Genomic DNA, 18027 nt, shown 5'->3' on the forward strand with positions numbered 1-18027 from the left:
TATGCAGGGTCTTACATGGAATTGATTCTATTCTTGCATTGCACAAACTAAGTTTCTAGCACTGAAAAACTGTAGGGGTAAAGGACCTGAAGACACAAATGAGAATATTTAGTTTTATTTTCTGTTTATTAGAAACACTTGAAAATTAGATAATGAACATCTGTTTTAATGGTCTGCTCAGCACTCTTTTCTCTCCTATCTTGAGGATAGGGCGCTTTCCCTGTGCTGATCATGAGATGTGATGGGGCTGCCAAATAGCATATCTCCTCTGCTGGCTGCCAGGGCAGGCACCTTTACCTGACAGGAGCACCTGATACTTGGGGTTTCTGGTTCCAGTAGAGATCTAAGGGTAGACATATGACTCAAGCTGGACCATCTGGAAGTCTTCTCTGAGATTTGGTGTCATGAGAATTGCTTATAATTTAAGAAGAAAGAGCCGTTTTTTCTCGAATTATAAGCAATTATAGTGTTGGAGATATTTGTGGATATTTCCTGAAATATGCAGAACTCTATTATAGTAGATGAGAATTACACCAGGGCACAGAGAAAAGAGAATTGAGATATAGAGAGCTGATACATTCACTGAGTCCTCAATCTATCATGTTTGGGGGCAAAAACCCCTTTAACTCTTCTGTATCTGTGTGTCTGCTTGCCTATCTGTCTATCTATTATCTATGTATCTATGTATCTATCTGTATTTATTGATACTTTTAGTTAAACAACTTGTTGAATTTGTGTCACCTGCAACCTAAAGTTGACTGAACAATAAAGGTAAGTGCTGGAAAGCGGACTTGGCCCAATGGTTAGGGTGTCCGTCTACCACATGGGAGGTCCGCTGTTCAAACCCCGGGCCTCCTTGACCGTGTGGAGCTGGCCCATGTGCAGTGCTGATGCATGCAAGGAGTGCCCTGCCACGCAGGGGTGTCCCCGCACAGGGGAGCCCCACGCACAAGGAGTGTGCCCCATAAGGAGAGCCACCCAGCGCGAAAGAAAGTACATCCTGCCCAGGAATGGTGCCGCACACACGGAGAGCTGACACAACAAGATGACGCAACAAAAAGAAACACAGATTCCTGTGCCGCTGACAGCAACAGAAGCGGACAAAGAAGAACACGCAGCAAATAGACACAGAGAACAGTCAACCGGGGTGGGGGGGAGGGAAGGGGAGAGAAATAAATATAAATAAATAAATCTTTAAAAAAAATAGATAAGTGCTGTGGTTCTTATATGGAGGTGCATGAAGTCAAACTATTTTTTTAAACAATACTAGGATGTTATTTGCCTTTTTCACTATTCACTAATTGTGCAAAATCAATGATGCACAATGAACCCTAATGTAAAATACAGTTAATAGTATAATTATAATAATATTGTTTCATCAGTTGACATGAAGGTACCACTAATGTAAAGTGTTAATAAAAGGGAGAACTGCATGCATGATGGGACATTATATGATTTTCCTTTAAACCTACAATGTCCCTAAGGGGGGGTAAAATCAATGATGGGTACAAATGTTGCCACCTAAGCAATGAATAATACCATGACCCCAAACTGTACAGTAGTCCTGGTGTTCTTCACATACTTGCATTAAAAAAAAAAAGTCTCTTAAAAATATCCTGTATGAAGCAGTAAAAATTATAAATTTTATTAAATCTTGACTCTTGAGAAGACATCTTTTAATATACTCTTTGACAAATGGGAATTATATATACCAAAGAATGATGGTTGTCATGAAGAAGAGCATTTGTGCAATTGAGTCGTGAGCATAACTAGCCAGTGAATATGGTTATTCAGACTTGTGTATTTGGCAGACATTTTCTAAATAATGAACTAAGTGAGCCTTTCACTTTAGGAAAAACAGCTAAAAATATTTATGGCCAATGATGAAATCCATGCTTTCAAAAGAAAATCAGAATTTTGGAAAATTTGTATCTGGTTCAGGAGCTTGTCAACTCCTTAGACTTGACTGTTGCGACCTATGGTGATAGTAACAAATGCTGTTTTTAAAATATTATATAGCGAAATGTGTTAATGTTTAGAAGAGATGCATAACTCAGTGAATCAATACTTTCAAAATACCCAAGTGCAACAGCAAAGATCACCAAGGAAGGATGATCCAATAATGAGCCCTTGATAATGATGACTATGCTTAGAAGCCTGTGTGCCTGAAATATGACCTAGGCCTAGAGCTGTAGGGTGCCTAAGAGTTACTTCCTCAGAGCCTCCATGTTGCTCAAATGTGGCCACTCTCTAAGCCAAACTCAGTACGTAAATGCATTACCTTCCCCCCAGCATGTGACATGACTCCTGGGGATGAGCCTCCCTAGCGCCGAGGGATTACTACCAATCACTAACTGGAGAAGCAACTAGAAAGAGACCTCGAATAAAAGGGTCAACTCAGGCAAGCAGAATATCTCAGCCTACCTGTTGGATCAAGTGTTAAACACTGCTCTTTGACCTTGAATAAAAGGGGGCAATGGCAAAGACAAATGAGTTGATATGGCTAAGAGTTTTCCAAAAAGTCAGGAGGTCATCAGAGGGGTCGCACTTACGCATACCTCAGCAGGACCCCAGAAAAAGCCAAAGTAGATACAATCCTAGGTACTGGTTCTCCTGAAGGCTTCGGAGATCCACAGGGTATTTAGTCATGGCAGATGGATTTGCTATGTCAGAGGACCCTACTTTGGAATTTGTGCTCCTGAGTGTGATGGAGCTGGACTCAGATGTGACTTTTCTACACATGCCTCTTCTGTCACTTTTACTGAACCTGTGGTTGGCACTAGGGATGGTCTATACTCAGGAGACTTGAATCTCTGGACTGCCCATGTGCCAAATGGGCCCTGAGCCTCAGCAGAGTGGCGACTCCTACTCTCTGATTCGTTGGTGTTACCCAGGTCAGCTAACGGAGGTGAAGATGGTCAACCACCAAAGCAGGGAATCAAGAGTGCCTACAACTGTAAGCAGAGGAATTGCATCCATCATCCATGTGGAATCTAAGTCCCCTCTTGATCTAGAGGTGGAGGGGACATCACCATCCCAGGGTCCACAGAATGGAGGAATAAAATATGGACTAGAGTGGACTTACTGATATTCTACTCTAAAGCTATTGTGACGAGTAATAGAAGAAATAGAAGAGTAATAGAAGAAATAGATGAGTAATAGAAGAAATTTTAGCATCGAGGTGGAGAAAGTGGTCAAAGTAGTTGCTGAGGGCAGGGAGAAGGTAGAAGAGATGTGATGCGGGGGCATTTTTGGGATTTTGAGTAGTCCTTAATGATATTGCAGGGTCTGATGCGGGACCTTTTATATCCTGCCATAACCCACTGAATGTACTGGGGGAGAGTGTGAACTACAGGGTAAACTATTATCTGTGTAGTGCAGCAGTGCCCCAAAATGCATTCACTGAGTGTGATGAGTATGCCACAATGATGAGGGAGGTTGTTGGTATGGGAGGAGTGGGGTGGGGGGTGGGGGGTATTCAGGAACCTCTTATATTTTTTAGTGTAACCTTTTTTTTGTGATGTATATATCTTCAAAAAAATACAATTTACAAAAATGTGGTGGGGGTGGGGAGTGGGTTATATGGGAACCTCTTATGTTTCTTGTTTTTTTAGGTAACATTCCTTGTGATCTGTTAACTTTAATTAAAAACATTTTTAAAAAAATATCAAAATGGCTGATGCATGATATTACAAAATCATGCATGGGTTAAAGATTGACTCAATGTATAAGACAGACTTTTTTAAAACTTTATTTTGTATATTTATTAATTGAAATATAAACAATTAAAAACTAAAAACACAGTTGAAGAAAAACATACATTTCTCAATTAAATGTACTGGTTACCTATAAATTTTTTTTACTCATACAATATGTTACACAATATGTTTGATTCCTAGTAAAAGTATTTGTCCTTTTGTGTCTGGCTTGCTTCGCTCAACATAATGTCCTCCAGGTTCATCCATGTTGTCATATGCTTTTGCCACTTTATTTCTTCTTACAGCTGCGTAATATTCCATCATGTGAATGGACCATAAGTTTGTTTATCCATTCATCTGTTGATGGACACCTGGGTTGTTTCCATCTTTTGGCAATTGTGAATAATGTCGCTATGAATATCGGTGTACAGATGTCTGTTTGTGTCACTGCTCTAAGTTCTTGTGGGTGTACACCCAGTAGTGGTATTGCAGGGTCACAAGGCAAGGCTATATTCAACTTCTTTAGGAACTGCTGAACAGTCCTCCACAGTGGCTGTAGCATTCTACATCCCACCAACATTCCTATCTGTCCACATCTTCTCCAACACTTGTAGTTCTGTCTTTTCAATAGTGGCCATTCCGATAGGTGTGAAATGATATCTCATTGTAGTTTTGATTTGCATTTCCCTAATCATTAGTGATGTTGAGCATTTCTTCATGTGTTTTTTTGCCATTTGTCTTCCTTCTTTGGACAAATGTCTATTCGAGTCTTTTGCTCATTTTTTAATTGGGTCGTTTGCCTTTTTATTGTTGAGTTGTAACATCTCCTTATATATCCTGGATATAAAATCCTTATCGGACATATGATTTCCAAATATTTTCTCCCATTGAGTTGGCTGCATTTTCACCCTTCTGACAAAGTCCTGTGAGGTACAAAGTGGTTTAATTTTGAGGAGGTCCCATTTACCTATTTTTTCTTTTGTTGCACATGCTTTGGGTGTAAGGTCCAAGAAACCACCATCTACTACAAGGTCTTGAAGATGTTTCCCTACATTTTCTTCTAGTAGTTTTATGGTCCTGACTTTTATATTTATGTCTTTGATCCATTTTAAGGTGATTCTTATATAGGGAATGAGATAGGGGCCCTCTTTCATTCTTTTGGTTATGGATATCCAGTTGTCCCATGACAATGGATTTTAACGTAGCAGAGTATAATATTAATTAATGTTTTCAGATTCCATATTGCAATTAACCTTTAAATAAACTACCACATCATGTTTTGATGCCTGAATCTATAAAATTTCCTTTGCTTTGATGCCAACTTAATAGTTATACAAACTATGTTCTTACCACCCCTCTGTCTTCCACCTTTATGTAGTTCTTGTCACAGTCCACTAATTTATCATTACGTTTTTATGTATTTTCCTTTTAGATTCTGTAGGAAATAAAAAATGGAGTTACAAACCAAAAAAAATACAGGAATACTGGCATTTATAATTACCCCTGTCCTTACCCTTACCAGAGATTTCTATTTCTTCATGCGGCTTCAGTCTATTGTCCCTTCCTTTCAACCTGCAGAACTCTCTTAAGCATCTCTTGTAGGGCTGGTTTAGTGGTGACAGATTTCCTCAACTTTTATCTTGGAATGCCTTGAACTTACCCTCTTTCCTTTTTTTTTTAACCCTCATTTTTGAAAGACAGTTTTGCCAGCTATAGACTTCTTGGTTGGCAATTTTTTGCTTTCAGTACTTTTAATCTTAATGAGGCTTCCTTGTATGTTACATGTTGCTTCTCTCTTGCACCTTTCAGAAGTCTCTCTTTATCTCTGGCATTTAACAGTTTGATTATAACATGCTGCAGCATGGATCTTTTTTTGGTGTATCCTGTTTGGAGTATGCTGAGTGTCTTGGATGTGCATATTCATGTCTTTCATTAAATTTGGGACGTTTTCAGCCATTATTTCTTTGAATATTCTCTGCCCCTTTTTCTTCTACTTCTGGGACTCTCTTTTGTACATATTGGTATGCTTCATGGTGTCTGTGATGGTTAGACTATTGTGTCAACTCGGCCAGGTAATTGTGCCCAGTTATTTTGTAAAGCAAGCACTTGGCTAATTGTAACACAAGGACATTGATGGGCTTTAGTCACCATTGACTTTACTGCAGTGGTAAATCATAGATAGCTGGTTATAATTACATCAGTCAGGGAGCTTGCCATCAGCAATGAGTGCCGCTTAACCCAATCAGTTGAGTCCCTTAAAAGGGGAAGTGATTCCAGCATTGAGAGAGAATTTCCCAGTTTGTCTTTGGACAGTCAACATCTCCCAGAACTCGTCAAGAACCTTCATTGGACTTTTATTGCCTACCTGTGGAACAAGGACTTGTGCATCCCCATGGCTGCATGAGAGACAGATAGCCCTTGTTGGTTCTGTTTCCCTAGAGAACCCTGACAAGTACAGTGTCCCGTAGGCTTCTCAGGCTGTTTACTTTCCTGCATTCTTTGTTCCTTTCAGACTGGATGATTTCAGTTGTCTTATCTTCAGTTCACTGATTCTTTCAGTTCCAATCTGTTGAATCCCTCTAAGAATATATAATTTCTGTTACTGTGGTCTTTAGCTCTGTTTGGTTCCTTTTTGTAATTTCTATCTCTCTATTGAGATTCATTTTGTTTTCACCATTTGTTTTCCTGATATCCTTTAGTTCTTTGTCCATGTTTTCTTTTTAGCTCTTTGAGCATATTTAAGACCATTTTTAGAAGTCTTTGTCTGGTTGTTCCAAGTCTGGTCCTCCTCATTGCCTTTTCCTAATGCTTTAATTTTGTCTTTTGCCTGGGCCATCACTTCCTGTTTGTTTTGTAGTTTTTTGTTGAAACCTGGATATTTTGATAATCGAATGATGTGTTGTTGCTGGAATTTAGACCATGAGGCCTCTGTTCTTTGAGCTTGTATCTAGCTAGTGTTATAAAAAAGAAAACACCTTTCCTAGTCTTTGCAGATTGACACGGGCAAGTGTCCTTCAGGGTTTATCCAGACAATGAGTTGAGAGACTAGCTCAAAGGAGCCTCCCTGATCCTTTCTGTGCTTGCATTTTGTCTTGGGCTTGCTCACCTTGGCCTTAGGAATTCCCTCATTTACAGAGTTCTGCAGGTCTCCTCTTCCCTAAGGAAAGTTTCCTCACAGTCCCAGGCACTGCACTCTGTTCTCCAGCCAGCACTCCCTTGTCAAGTTAGCATGACTTGACTGCTCTCTCACAGTGTTCTGGGAGAGCACTCTGTAGCTGCCTTCTACATGCAGGGCAAGTTCCTCAGGCCACTACCAGACAGGCTGGGTCAGACATACATGATCCCAGTGTGTCCACAAGGGTTACTTTGCTCTCTCATGAACAGGACCATATGTCTTCACTGGGAGCATGGACCAGCTCCATGCTGAGCCAGTGAGCTGTGGGGCAGGGACTGTCCAGGGCACCACCTCATCCTACCATTTTTTTCCTTTTTTTTGGAGGTACTAAGGATTGAACCCAGGACCTTGTACATGGGAAGCTGGTGCTCAACCACTGAGCTACATCTGCTTCCCTACCACTTTTAAGTAGCTTTTTCCTTGATTTGAAACTCATCCTGTTACTGCAGTCCTTTAACTGTTTTTTGGAACTTTGAGAAAGATATTTCTGACAGTTCTTGCTGGTTGTTCAAAACTTCTGTAGGGAGACAGGGCCCTAAAGCATCTCATTCCACCATCTTCATCAGGACAGGGACGCATGGCTACAATTCGATGGTTGTTGTAGGCGATAAATGGATACATAGTGTTCATTATACTATTTTCTTTATTTTTATAAATGTTTGTAAGTTTCCACAGTAGTAAGTGAAAAAAAATTTAAGAGTTTATAGAAAAATATGCAGCAAAGAGGCTCATAACATTATGATTTTAGGATGGTTCATAAATTTTACAAGTAGTTCATGTTACCTTATAATATTACTATAATGTATTAAAGAGAATACACAGATAGATGAATTCTAAAAATTTACATACATCCACTGGTAAGTTCAACTTTTCAAATTCAATGCATCATTCCCAAGATAGGTTAAAAGGCATACATTTTAAACTCATGGTCTTAGAAATACACATACATTACACTAGAGACCACCTGCAAGCTTAAGAAATAAATTAAAAAATAAAACTAACCTTTTCTAGTGAGTTTTCTGCTTTGTTGGAGTTCATAATTCTTAGATCAACACCTTTCCCAGACACCTTTCTATGAGGTCGTTATTCACCTGTTAAATATATATATATTCAACAGATATTGAGTACCTATATTAAGTCGTAGGCCCTGTGTATACAAACCTTATCCTCAGGAAACTTTTGCTTATAAACAGGCCATTACAACAAAATGCCCTAAGAGTCTAAGTATATGTGTAAAAACTGTTATTTTAAAGAAAATTTTAAGGTTCAGAGGTCATCCTGAGACAGCAGATTACATTTGATTTGAAGAAATATCTTAGGTGCTCTCATTCTCAGTTCTGAATGCCTGAATTGTTATATCTCAGAGAATCTGGTTCAAATGTTAAATTTAATGCTAAGAGGAAAAAGAAAAACTGGAATTGGTGTGAGGTGCTACAGCTACATTTCAAAGCGTTTTCTGTGAAATGTAATCCTGAGAGTTTCTCTCATCCCAAACTAAAGTCACTTGTTTTACCATTACTAAACCACTTCTGACACAGCCATGAAGTTCGTACCTGGCATGGTGAAAAACACGCTGTGGACAGTATCTTCATGCCCGTAAATGATTCCCTAAGTCTGGCCATTCCACAGTGTATGTGTGTTGGCTTGTTTCCTAAACACCTTCCCGCCAACCACAGTACCTTCAGCACAGCACACGCCTTCAGCACAGGTTCATTCTATATTCAAAATGTTCAATTTTAGTGCTCATGCTGCCATTTTTGTACTATAACAGGTATGAATGATTCTCTTTCTATAGTCTAAAACCAACCACGTAAAGAAGAAAGTAGACCCAGATATAACAAAACGTTTCATGCTTAAATGCAAATGTATTCAGTTCCTTTCCATGTAACCTCTAACAATTTATCTATATGTTATTTCTTTTTCCAAATCAACAGTTTGGAGCAAACTTTGAGGTTTCATTCTTCCTCCATGGTGAGGCATCTTGCGATGTGTTCATATGTAGGGAGGAAAGAAGCATTCTTGCTGACCTATATGAGCCAAGTACAAGTGTACAGTAATGTCTGTTGTCTGTTCCGACACCATCAAGCTCAAATTAGGACCAGCAGTTAACCTGTACCAAAAATTACCTACAGAAAACTATTCAGATCTGCCACTGCAGGAAGGAAGGTATGAGAGAGGAGGAGAGACTCAATCTCCTGTGACGGATGATCTGTGATGGAGTGTGGAGGCTGCTGGCTGGAAAAACACAACTGACACTTGCCAATGAATGATGGAAGAAAAACAGACAGACAGGAACAAAGCAAATGAAGTCCTCCTTAGGATGCCATGCCAAGCAGAGAGCCTCCAGAAAATCCCCCAGTCACGAGAACGTTCTTCATAAATGATCCCACCTTCTCAGTCTTGCTTTTGCCTTCAGTAGGTATTTGGTTGCTCCTATGGATTTTCAGCTGCTGCTTGACTTCTTTGATATCCTTGTCTACTTGCTGCCAGTCAACTTTGATGAACCCAGTATGATTTGTAAACTGAAGGAGAGAAAATCCACCTCCCACAGCTGTTGGAGCCAACTTTCCAACCTTCTGGAATATGAAACCTGTGCACCATCCAGTGACACTGCCAGTTATCAGCTGGGTCGCCACACTATACTTTTCGGCAGAGGGTCCAGATTCCTGCCTGAACAGCTTATGCCACCATGGCTGCTTTTTAGCCACTTCTAAAAGGCCAAGTGATGCAAAATTTCAGTGTTTTCTTGACTGGACATGGCCATTTTGGTGAGCTTGTCTCACTCATTAACTTTTTCAGTTTGTAAAATATAATTATTTTTTTCATGAAATTATTATTTGTTAACATGCAATTGGTTTTTATTGATATTTTATTTTATTTTATTTTTTTAAAGATTTATTTATTTATTTAATTCCCCCCCTCCCCTGGTTGTCTGTTCTTGGTGTCTATTTGCTGCGTCTTGTTTCTTTGTCCGCTTCTGTTGTCGTCAGCGGCACGGGAAGTGTGGGCGGCGCCATTCCTCGGCAGGCTGCTCTTTCATTTCACGCTGGGTGGCTTTTCCTCACGGGCGCACTCCTTGCGCGTGGGGCTCCCCCATGCGGGGGACACCCTTGCGTGGCACTGCACTCCTTGCGTGCATCAGCACTGCGCATGGCCAGCTCCACACGGGTCAAGGAGGCCCGGGGTTTGAACCGCGGACCTCCCATATGGTAGACGGACGCCCTAACCACTGGGCCAAAGTCCGTTTCCCTTTATTGATATTTTAAATGAACTAATACATTTATATTTTTTCTCAGGTTCCATTTCTCATATATAAATATTAATAGTGAAAACTCATATAAACAAAAGCCCCTTGGGGTCCTCAAAATATTTAAGTGTAAAGGAATCCTGAGACCAACAAATTTGAGAACTGTGAAGGAGAGGACAGAAGCAATGAGAGGGAGTCCATGAATGAAGCCGTTTTAAGCAATTGGGTTTAGAAGGATCTGAAATACAATCGATTCATGTTTCCTTAACACATACTCTTTTGATCAGCACAAAATATCAGGGAGAAAGGATTACCAGTACTAGCAAGCACCTACCCCAATAGAGGGCTCAGGGAGGTTCAGGTTATTCTTTTAAACCCCCTATGTCACCCCAACCCCACCCTTTTTTTTAAAGATTTATTTATTTCTTCCCCCTCCCCTTGTCTGCTCTCTCTGTCCATTTGCTGCACGTTCTTCTGTGTCTGCTTGTATTCTCATTAGGCAGCTCTGGGAACTGATACTGGGAGTGGGAGAGAGGAGATCATTCTCTTGTGCCACCTCAGCTCCCTGTTCTGCTACTTCTCTCATTGTCTTTCCTCTGTGTCTCCTTCTGTTGCATCATCTTGCTGCGTCAGCTCTCCTGCATTGGCTGGCACTCCTGCATGGGGTGGCACTCCTGCGCAGGGCAGCACTCTGCATGGGCTGGCATTCCGTGTGGGCCAGCTCACTGCACGGGCCAGCTTGCCCACCAGGAGGCCCTGAGCATTGAACCCTGGACCTCCTGTTTGGTAGACAGGAACCCAATTGCTTGAGCCACATCCACTTCCCCCTACCTTTTCAAAAGACTGTTAGTCATGAACTGTAAAATGACTTCTTCCATTCCTGATTTCCAGAACTCAGAAAATATCCTCAAGTTACCTCAAGTTCTCATTAAATGGGATCCTGAATGAAAAGAGCTTAGCTTACAGTAAGCATTCAATAAATGCTATTTAGTATTATTGGTAATAGCTTATTATTATTATTATTATATTCTTAAAATTGTACTGGCTTTTTTTAAGAATCAAACTACAAGAAAAAACAGAAAACAAAACCTTTCCTCATTGCCACAAATTTAAATTGACACCAAAGAGCTAGTGGTTCCTTATTTTATCATAAGCAAAATTTAAAATATGGTCTCTGCCTTCCATACCAGTGAGTTACCACTTCTGTAATCATAAGAAGACGACTGAGTCAAAATATGGTGTCTGGTTAACTTGTACCATTTGACTTAGTACGCATCACCAGATTTTCTCATACCTTTCTTAGATACACTACAAAAAATATACATTTTCCCATGTTTATGGTTTTTAAGAAGGATCAGACTAGTGCTTGTGGATTCCTCATATTTTTCTGTCCACTACTCTCCCCTAACTTACACAATACGTTCACTCCCAACCCTAAAAATACACTTTTCTTCAACCTCTATGTGATGTTGTAAACTTGTAACTCTGAATGTTCATCCCTTTACAACTTCTTGAAAAAAGATGTATTTTGCTATTTTGCCTTCAGTTACATTTTTTTCAACCCAAGCTTTCACTTCCTTTTGTTTAATCTTATTCTCTCCTCACCTTGCTACTAAATTTCCAGGAGGAGAGAGCAGAAATTTTATCAAGGGAAGCTTATCCTGGTGTTCCAGGCAGTGTGATTAGCTGTTTGTTGAAAGTTTCTTCAAACAAAGTTTAACTCTACTTAGCTGCTATAACTGTAGCTGGGCTGCAGGACTGTTTGAACACAAATGGGAACCTTAAAGGAAGAGCTCTTACCAATGACATTGTTACTTTTGCTATCAAGTGTAGAATCTTCCCATCAAAAAAAAAAAAAGTGTGATTATTTTGTGTAGCTTGCTTACAAAGTTTGGTAAATTTTTTGTTTCAATAAAAATTTTGGTTATTCTACTTTGCCTTTGTAGAGTTTACTTGATTTAAAACTATTTTCCTAATTAACAATCTTTTAGAATTTTAACTCCAATGGAACATTTACATTGGTGTCATTGGAAAGTAATTGTATTACCTGCAATTGGAAGGTAATAAAATTAATATCCATTTAAAAATTATTTTAAAGAAACTTTAGATTACATAAATCTTACATAAAAAATATAGGGGATTCCCATATGCCCCGTTCCAACCCCTTCCCCAATTAGTGTCCATTTAATTTCCAAAGGACAGGACTGAAATGTGCAAATAGCAAGGAAAGAGTCCTGAAAGAATGTTGGGAGACAATTCTCTATGGGTTTCTCACATTTCTGTACATCTTCTGCAAGTGGCACTGTCTGTCCTTGGTTCCAAAGTATCTTTTCAAAGGTGCTAGTAAAGTGAACAGCTTTCAAGGATAGAGAGTCTCCTTCTGGAGCAAAGGGCAGGCATGCTCATAGCCCAGTATAATAAAGATTTCGGTTTCCTAAATTCAGGGTTCCTTTCCTATAATACAACCCACTGCGAATGTAGGTATTATCTGACCCTCTTAATGTTCCCGGATCATAATTGGTGTTTGGGGAACTAGTACAAAACTGCTGATACTCTGGCTACTGCTACTGCTATGAATAATAAACTATCCTTTGTCTCTGACCCAGGAATCTCTTGTCTTCTGTCAGCATTCATGAATCTGTGGAAGGTTAATTTGTTAGCTTGCAAGTAGGGTAAAAATCTCCAAACTTTCATTGTTCTTCCCACAGGCCAGAAGTAAAGCACACTTGATGGTCCAATAAAATTTAAATATTATTAGTGGTATAGAGCAGTGAACAGCAAATGCCAATCTGTGAGCCAAATATGGCCTGCTGCCTGTTTTTGTATGGTCCATGAGCTAATAATGTTTTTTATATTTAAAAATTATTGTTATATGTATATATTATCTTGATTTTGCTTTTGGCCAGCAAAGTCTTAAATATTTACTGTTTGACTCTTTACAGAAAAAGTTTCCTGAGCTCTGGAATAGAGTCTTGTCTATGTCCTTCTAAATGTTTTGGAAGCTTGCGTTTCTCTGGTCTTCCACTTCTCTGCTACATCCCTACATGTTTGCTAAGGGAACCTCTGGATTGGGAGAACTTCACAAGGCCTGGATGGATAACAGTATTTTGCAATGTTTTGAAAGACTGCCTGTCTTTCAAAACATTGAACAGTTTTTACCAAGTTGCCTTTAGAGTGATAAATTCTGATCGTGAAACATTTTTGAGCTGCTGCTGGGTGTTCTTCTGGAAGAAATAGTTCAAGTTCAAAAGAATTCCCTTCAAAAGGACAAGCCCAGGAGCTAGCAGCGTCCGTATGTAAATAATGAATGCTGTTCTCTTCTGATTCTGCCTGCTTGAACTAGTTCTGACAGCAATGCTGGGTTTTCTTGATAATTCTTCATGGAATCCTGCTTAACTTGCTTTTCCAAAGGTTTGTTTTATTTATTGCATAAAACAGCTCCCCTCCCTGCCCCAATAGAAAAAAAAAAGAAGACATCTGCTTAAGAGACACCAACAAATGGTAGTGTTGTGGAAGCAGAGAGATTCAGTGATGGTGTATGGAAGGCCAGGACTCAGGAATGTTCTTGGGAAGGAAAATTTATTAACGACTGGCCAGGCTCAGGGACTCCTGTTCAGACTCAGGGACCTTAGAATGGTTGTGTCCACTCCACATCTATATCAAGAGGGGGCTTAGATTCCACATGGATGCTGGATGCAATTCTCCTGCTTTCAGTTGTAGGCACTCTTGGCTCCATGGTGTGGTGGTTGACCTTCACCTCCATGTTAGCTGAGTGGGGTAAGTCCAATAAACCAGAGTGTAGGAGTTGCAAGTCTGTTGAGGCTCAGGGCCTGGCTATCACATGTTCAGTCCAGAGATTCAGGTCCCCTGGGTATACATTAAACCCCAGCACCAACTTCAATTCTGGTAAAAGTTTAACAGGAGAGACTTGTGGACAAAGATCACATCTGAGTCCAGCTCCATCACACAGAAACACAAACTCCAAAGCTGGGCCAACTGAGATGGCACTGAATTCCATCTGCCATGACCATAGAACCTGTGGGTCTCTGTAGCCCTCAGAAGAACCAATACCTGGGGTTGTATCTACTCTATCTGTCTCTGGGATAATAGTATTATTAACCACCCTTAAGGCTATTAAAAGGTTTAAATTGGGGAACCACAGGACAAACTGATTTTTAATTCTACAGCCTAGATGATTGTTTTAATCTGCCACACCTAGCCTGAAAAAAGGATATTTAAGTCAAAATCAGAAGTACGTATAGGAAAAAAGGATTTGGGGGGAAAGCATTGCTGGTGAAAAAACCGCATGGGTAAAGGCCTGAGGCAAGTAATGGGCTATCAAAGACCCTGATGGCTAGTGTCTGGAGAGCTGAGAACAAGCTGGGAAGGTGGTCAGGGCCAGACCTCACATGACCTTGGAAGCCAGGGGAAAACACGAATTAAGTTCAAAGGAAAGCCCCTGGAGGGTTAAAGCAGAGAAGTGACATGATCTGAGCTGTATTTGTACAAGGTCACTCTGGCTGCTCTAGATAGAATGGATTGCAGTTGTGGCAAATAGAAGCAGGGAGGTGATTTCAGTAATCAATTTCATCAGTCAAAGGGATGGTGGCTTGGACTAGGGTGGAAAGAGTTGGGATGGCGAGAAGTAAAAGGATTTGTGATGTTTTGAAGGTTAAAAAACAGGACTTGCTGATAGATTTGATACTGAGCAAACGGATTAATGAAACGGATGCGTTTCATTAATGACCAATTCCTGAGTTTCAGTTGGGTTTCAAAGAGAGAAAGAGCTTATTCACTTGCCTATAGCAAAGGAGGACAGTGGCCTAAGGGCCCCCAAACTGCCTCCCAGAACTGCAGTAATCCTGGTAGTTTTGTAATATCCAGGCTTAATAATTGGGTGGGGCTGGCTCAGGTTCCTTCAGTCATAACCATCAAGGGGCTGAAGGGGATGGGGGTGGGCGAGAAGCAGGGGTGAGCCACGGGGTTATTAACAAACACAGAACAATCGTTATCAGAGATTAAGGCATCTGGCGATAGTGAGCTACAGAACAGGGATCAGTTACAAGGTTTTCTTAGGGATTTCAAATGGGAGGGCAGAGTGGTTACCATTTCAATAGAAATGTTCATATACAGGCGTACAGTCCTTCTGGAATAATCATCTCAATGGTAGGTTTTAGTTGGGAATGACCATATACAAAGTGTGAAGTTAGTCTAGCCAGTTAAGTAATTTCATATGTTAACCTTTGGCTTTTATTATATACTCAAAGTAAAAGGCTATAAAATGATTCCATAATCATAATTATTTTTGTTAATTCTTAACCCTCAGTTGCAGATTGGATTGGCGGTTGAGGGTGAGGGAGAGGGGAGATAGGAAAGTTTCTAAACTTTTGGATTACATCACTGAGTAGCTGCTGCTACTTTTTTACAGAGATGGGAAAGGTCAAGGGGAAACATGTTTGGGTGTGTGTGAAGAATCTAGAATTCCGTTTTGGCTATGTTAAGTATGAGATATTTGTTGGCCATCTTTGTGGTAATACCAAGTTAGATAACCAAGTCTGAAGTTGAGTAAAGAGGTGCAGGCTGGAGACACACATGTGGCAGTCATCAGCATACCAAGGACTAAACAAGGTCACTGAGAGTATGTGTACATGGAAAACAGGACAAGGAGAGGGGCCTGGAATGCTCCAGCATAGAGAGATCAGACAGGAAAGAAGGAGCCAGAAAAGGAATGGAGAGGGAGTAACCAGAGAATTGAAGGAAATATGAGAAAAAATGTTTTTTTTCAAAAACGGGTGTTGGCAACTGTGATGAATGTTGCTGATAAGAACATAAATGTAAAGATTGGATTTGGCATTAATGAACATTAAAAGTCTTTCAGAGTGGTGAGAACTAGTACTGGGGTAAGGAGAGAATGTGACAGAGGAGAGACTGCCTTCAGAGACAACACGCATGAAACTCTGCTACGAAGTGCAGCAGAAAATGGGGCAGGAGTGTCTAAAGTGGAATTCTGAGGGATGAGTAGTAAATGGTCGTAAAGAGGGGGAGGGGTAGGCTCCAGGATGTGGGTGTGATATCTGCAAAACCAGTGGCGCAAGAGAGAAGTGCATACATGCATTCTGCATATTTCCGAAAGTTCTAGACTAGATTGTATGCTTTGGGGGATACGTTCCCCTAGAGAAGTCTCATTTATATCCTATAGGTTTTCCAGTTACTGTTACTGAGCAAGGACTCGTTACCCAACGTTCAGGGCACAGAAGTCAATGCCGTGATATGCGGATTTTGAGAAAAAGAGCTTTCATGCAAGGTCAACCTGTTAACGGATTTTGTTTAGGTTCTTGGCTATGCTGCTGAAATGAATTTCAAGAGCACGCCGGGTGAGTTAGGTCAGTAATTTATTCAGGTAGGGAGAGAAAAGAAATGGGAGAAAATAACAGAGCAGGGGTCCCAGGTAGAGAGGAAGGGGGCAAAAAGGGATAAAGAGGACTGACTTACAAGCTACAATTCCCCATTATAGATTATAAATGCCCAGGTTTACTTGCATGGCCACATGGTGGAGGAAAAATGGTGACAGTGATGCACAGAGGGGAGGAACGGGTCCAGAGGCAAGAGAGAGCACTCAGGCCTCACGGTCTGTTTTATAAACTATTAATTATTCCACCTCTTTGTTAATGGCAGGGGAAGGGTTCCAGCTATTTGGTGTTTTGATTGATTACCCCACCCATCAATCCCCCAGTAAGGACCCAATGATACTTTTCCTTGCTCCCAGAAGAAGTCTTTGTTCTGGATAGCAGAATCCCGGGGGAGGAGTCCTCCGGCAGCCATCCTGGGGGTTACTGATGTCCACGTGGACTCTTTGCCAGGTTCCAGGTCCGTTGATTTATTCCCTATCTTATTAGTCTGCTTCAAACTGAGAGACAGGACCCCACTCCCCCACCCCCAAATCTGCCTTTCCAAGTTTAAAGAGCTTAGAGTTTTTATGATATTCAAATACAGGAAGGTAGGAGATAGTGACGTTATTTAAACTGGCACATACTGATTTTGTTTCAGTTAATAGGGAGTGTGCAAGTGTGGGCTGGGAAGCCCTTGAACACTGACAAAAGCCAGCTGGGGTAAATAGTGTCCGTAAAGGAAGACAAGCATTTGGTTAAGGTTAAAACAGTTGGAAATAGCCGGGTTAGCATAAGATAACAAGTAAAGGAATGGAAATAAGCTAAACAAACTGGCTATAAGTGAGGCACCAAAAAAACATCTGGGTACAGCAATGTTTTAAATCCCTCAGTTAACATAAATTAGTAGTCAGTTACAATATCTCCACAAATCGGTTTTTCAATACTTCGTGTTTGAGATTGTCTTCCATTTATTCCACGTTTAAGAAATTTCAATAATCTGATTTTCTTTTGTTCATTACTTTGAGAAAACCAATTTCGGCTGATAGTGCAGTTGTCTTCTTTTTCCTGTTCTTATCTGTTAAATCGATATTCAGTATTGAGAAAGCTTGATTTTATTCTAAAATGTAACACATTATATGGGGAAGGGCAATGGAAAGAAAAAGGGGAAAAGGGAGCAGCTTGAAATTAGTAGGGCAGACTGTTGATATTGCCAAAATCTGGGGAGTGCGAAGGGGCAGCACAGTGTCCTACCCTGAGCTATAACCGAGGGAAACACCCGTGGTGACCCAAGCTGGCTGCAAGTCACAGCTGTACCCCGTATTGGCCGAGTTCAACAAAATCCCTGAACTTCGTTAGCATTTGCGTTCCTTGCCGTGAGACAAACAAATTGCTTAACCCCGCTCTGTTCACAAGATTGTTCTGAAGGTCAAATGAGATAGTAGCCAAAGAATTTAACTTAGCCGCCTCGCCAGAGACGACCACGCCGCCGAAGAAAGGGCCATCCGTTACCCGAAAGCG

The 18027-nt window shown here is 40.6% G+C and overlaps 1 protein-coding gene and 1 pseudogene across 2 annotated transcripts in view; one reads left to right on the plus strand and one right to left on the minus strand.

Moving 5' to 3' along the window:
* RNASEH1 (ribonuclease H1) overlaps positions 1-12052 on the plus strand; it is a 50268-nt gene extending 38216 nt beyond the window's left edge. Inside the window, exon 9 of one of the 2 annotated variants that reach the window (XM_071211845.1) lies at positions 8808-12052. The gene's annotated coding sequence lies outside the window, so the exon portion shown is untranslated. The remainder of the gene's footprint in view (positions 1-8807) is intronic. The other variant, XM_071211846.1, reaches the window with a different exon arrangement.
* On the minus strand, positions 9155-16942 carry LOC101441632 (FUN14 domain-containing protein 2 pseudogene; annotated as a pseudogene).
* Between the last annotated feature and the right edge of the window lie 1085 nt (positions 16943-18027).

This window comes from Dasypus novemcinctus, chromosome 25 (assembly GCF_030445035.2).
Source record: "Dasypus novemcinctus isolate mDasNov1 chromosome 25, mDasNov1.1.hap2, whole genome shotgun sequence".
In the NCBI taxonomy this organism is placed as follows: domain Eukaryota; kingdom Metazoa; phylum Chordata; class Mammalia; order Cingulata; family Dasypodidae; genus Dasypus; species Dasypus novemcinctus.